The following is a 4962-nucleotide window of genomic DNA, read 5'->3' on the forward strand; positions in this document are numbered from 1 at the left end:
ACATCAGGATAACTTGTCTTTAATTAGACGCTTTCAATAATGCACATTTAATGTTCTCTGCTCATTTTTATTATATTTTTAATATTGTCCTTGATATTCTAGTAAATATTCTATTTTATTTTGTTCTTATCATGGAATCTAACAACAAGTACTCTCACTTTCACTTTGAAATGCAAAATATCTCTTTTTTTCATGTGACATATTCAATAGTAATTGTGACTTTTTAAAAGAACATTTTTTTACTGGATTCTGTAGAGCAATGGAGGATTTATAATCTAGCATTTAAAAGGGACCTGTTTATAAAAATACATTTTCACAATGTTTTCAAAAATTGTGCAATTTTCTTCTTTTTTTTTTTTTTTTTTTTTATAAAAAAGTGCTATTTTCTGCATATGAATTCCTTTGTATGTGACCCAGATCTGAGATCTTAGCCTACTACACAAACACCCTGACTCCTTATCTTACTGCCAGTGGTAAACAATAGAATGACTTAGTTTTAGTCACTCAGCTGGAGACTCTGACTAATGCAATTCTATGAGGAGCAGACTTTATTAGCATTGCCATAAAGAATCAGCTCAGTGTGGTGTATGAGCAGCAAAAGTCACTCAAAATATCAAATTACCAACAAAGGCAGCCTCCAGGTCTGCAGATAAAGGTAATTTATTGGAGCAAAACCCTCTTTTTGTCAATGTTAACCTACATTACTTTATACAGTATTGGGCTGGGCTTAATGTGCATGAAGAAAAATATTTTTATCCACAGTTTTTCACCTTTAAGCTTGGAGAATATCAGACTATTGCAAAATAAATATTGTAACTTAATATGTTAACATGCCACTAGTCATATAATTAGAATAACCTATAATATCTAAACTTTGTCAGAGGTTTCAGCACTGATAAGTGTTTTTCCATAAACATTATTAAATAGTAGTAGATTGTAAATACCGAACCGTCACTATAATGTAACGTTATCATTAATTACAGCTTTCCAAATGTTCTGCAATTAGATATTCACGTTTTATCGCACCGTGAATAATAATATATTATGCTTATATCACATTAATGTCATATTATATTTTAATTCCAGTTATACCAGTAACAATATTTATGTCTCGCTGTTAGATCATCAGGCCTGTCTCTTGAGGACCCGACATTAATTACATCAGCTGGTCATGTGACACCAATGGAGCTATCAAGACATTATTGGTGTTGACACTAGCTCGGTTTACACTTGCGGTGGGCAGCACGGTGGTCTGTTTTCCACTGTGGTCTGAAATTCTCTTTAGTAATGCCGTGGCTGTCCTGCCAAAGAAAACCACTGAATGTGGAGACAGTCCAACCTGCAAAGTTTCTGAAATCCTTACTCTGAGCTCTTACTTTTAATAGCATTCACAAGCGATGGTCAGTTTCTGTAGACGTTATTTTATTGCAACACATCAATCCCACCTAAATAGTTTAATAAGTAAAATGAACTACCCCCATACCTGTATAAGGAGTTAACTACATATAAAATTACAGAATTTTTTAAGACTTTATTTTTCTATTCACACTGTGATGGTGAAAAAGTTTAAGGTTATTTAAGGTCAGATTAATAGCCCTGAAGCCACATGGGGTAAATAATTCAGTCTAGCACCACCCCTATGTACAGCTAGCCCCTCCCCCTGACACACCCTCATGTTCTGGAGAGCCAATGCCGGGAGGTTTCCAGGTGTGACAGTTACATAGTTACATTGGTGGCTCTCCAGTTGTCTCCTGAAACAGTTGACCACTACAGTGTCTCTAGAGAAGAGTCATGTGTTTTCTCTGACAAGAAAGTTCGTCTGTCACCTGATACCTATTGTCCTAATTAAAAGTCAACTGTTTTTTTTAATTTAACCCTTTATAAAAGTGTAGCCTATAATCACAGGAGCCTGTAATTGAGATAACATGGCAATCACATTAGCCATGTAACGGCATGCTTAACTACCTACGTCAATTTTTATAACTACTCCAGGCCAGAGGTACAACTATCATGTCAGCATGGACTTGACCTGTGATTGTAGTTCCTACGTACACGTCAATGTCCATGTCAGCTGGGTACAAGTCTATAACAGCTGAATTTGACCCACTTCCCTGTATAACCCTGTACACTCACAGAAAAAAAAAAATTCCTTTTTTGGTTGATTTTAATAAACAACCAATTTTCACCCATAAACATGTTTATTTTCCAACCTCACACGCACACGCCGACTTTGAGTACAATATCCCGTTAGACCGCACCAATCAAAGTTCATAAAAATACCAAGGAAATGAAGGTCGAGGGAAGGTTTTTATTTTTAAGTGGTAACAATAAAAATGTGCGCCTTTATATGGAGGAAAAGCTTAAATATTCAGTTGTTGCCGGATTTGTATAGTCATTATTTGCTGTGCATTCCTAGGATTTCAGCTTCCATAGTTGAGAATCTAATGGCCCTTGTGTACGTAGAAAATACAGCCGGCGGTTCTGCTTGAATGGCAGAAGTGCTGTGTTTTATAATGTGATAATTTGACTAGATCTTGCTAGTTTAGGTTATGCAGCTCAGCCATAAAGGCTCTTTTGAGTAAAATCATCTCTTTATTAATGAGATTCACGGTAAAAGCATAGAGATAAAAAATGACTCTAAAATCTATCCCTTGGCCGCTATTCAAATGAATAGGCAAAAACAGTGGGTGTTTTCAAACCTGTCTTCCTGTCACGTCTAAATGGATCTCATTAAGGCCTAAAAAATGTTTATACAATAAAATCAATGAAATAAAAAAAAAAGAAAGAAAAGCAAATCCAATTAGGCTAAACATCTATTGGAAAGTGATTGCAGGTGCTGTGTGCTTCTGTGCAAACAATGAAGAGTCTCCGTCGGAAGAAATAATGCCACGTCCGCTTACATGGAATTATACCTGCAATCTGATACAGGGTGGTATAATTGCTCCAGTTGTCCTTACCATATACAATGCTCAAATGCCTTTATTTTTAAAAGACACCCCAATAATAATTCGATGTTGATGTTACCAAGATATTTTATTCTTTATTTTTTATCTTCGAGAAATACCATTTGGCATGTTTACCACCATAACGCACTAACCCGTAATAGACGCTTTGGACATAGGACATCTTTTTAATGTTAGTAAATGGCAGGGTTTCTGTCTGTGCTGAATTTAAAAAAAAAAAAAAAGGAAATATCCGTATATTTTTTAACTTTCTATGTGTAGGAATTGACATTTTTTCTCGATATATGGCAAAAATAAACATAATGGCTAGTTACTGGGACTTTACTCTCTTGTCCATTGTGCATTTGGGCTGAGCCTAGCCTCAGGTGTGCCCTAGGGCAGCATTACTGCCACCACCAGCACTCGCCTCCATAGCTGCTGTCCTCTGTGCTGAGTGCCAGCACGTGACTTTATATATCACATTATAAACATGCCCAGGCCTTGGTGCGGTTACTGGGTAAGCACAGACCTCCCCTGGCCTTCTACGTTGCGAGGGACTTCTAGAATATGCCTCTATCTTTGAAGGGCTGGGCATTTACCCAAATGTCCTAACCCATTCCTCACATTCTTTGCCCCCTTTGCAATATATTATGGACTAGTCACTATGTTTTGATAGCCGTGTCCCCTAGACAGACGATGATCCACAGCAACTTGGCTTGCATATGGAGCCGGAGAGTTTGAATCTGTCACAGGCTATTTAAGTTGGTCCCACCCCAGGCTCTGCAAACCTACAATTAACATGTATGTATGTGTTATGCTTTAGTATATTCAGATCTACATCCTGGTTACACCCCAAGGTGAATTACGAACAAGAGCTTTCGCTCCAGTTGGAAGTTAGTACCTGGGTACTAGAGAATAAGAGGAGAATAATGCCCACTTGCTTCTTCGATTTTGTTGTCTTTTTATTTCTGGAGACATAAATCAAGCATCCTTGATTTTACAGGAGCGCGACCAGTGAGTAAAATCATCCAGGGCATGCGAAAGGTTAAGAATATCTTTCCAGTTCAAAGACTGTGATATTGTGGTTCAGAGGGGGATAATAAATCCAGAAGCAATGATAAATGTCTGTTCTGGATGCATTAAAACATTAGCAGGGTGGAACCCATTAAGAAATCTGGCATACCTCACGTAAAACCAATGAAAAGATATATTTAAAAATATAACGTTTCATTTGTTTACAATTACATGAGGAAATTAGCCTTAAAAATAATGCTAATAACGCATAAATATGTATATATATTAATGTAAACAATTAAAATGTAAAAAGTAGTTTTAACTACATACCTACATACGTATGCTGAATATACCAAGATACCTAGGCTCACTGAACATACAATTATCCTGATATCCTCTGCACTCTGATTACAACTAGTATTAAAACCAAAGACAAAGAAAACTAAAGTCTCTAAAAGTCATAGTTCTAAACACAAAATAAGTATTTTAAAATAGATCATTTTAGGGAACTATGATTTTTTATGTAATTAAACAAATATACATATAAAATCATAATACATTTAAAAAATAATTACCTAGCATAGGCTCATAGAACATACTCCTATTAGGAGAATCATACTGCACGGGTAACGTGTTAGGTAGCATTGCAGAAACTACTAATGACAGTAGCCGCATAAAACATATGTTAAGGAAATTAATTCACCTTATTAAATAGGTCCTCCTGTATCCACCATACTTTTGATGTGTTTCATATGGAAAGGAATCAACAGCTGAGCTTGCAGATCATTAAAAGTTAATATTAAATCTTGTCTTGCCTATCTGATTTTTTTTTTGTTAAAACTTTACCTGATTTAAATGATCCCAACCCCACATTTCTTAATTAACGTCACAGGTTTGTTATGTTTTTCACCCACGGTATTGAGGAAAGAAAGGCATGGTTTCTTTTAAATTGCCAAATACCAGTCAGCCAGGGACAAAGTATCACATTATTATTTTTTTTAATCTG

This window comes from Sceloporus occidentalis, unplaced genomic scaffold (assembly GCF_023333645.1).
Source record: "Sceloporus occidentalis isolate IW3139 unplaced genomic scaffold, rSceOcc1.0.p SCAF_267, whole genome shotgun sequence".
In the NCBI taxonomy this organism is placed as follows: Eukaryota; Metazoa; Chordata; class Lepidosauria; order Squamata; family Phrynosomatidae; genus Sceloporus; species Sceloporus occidentalis.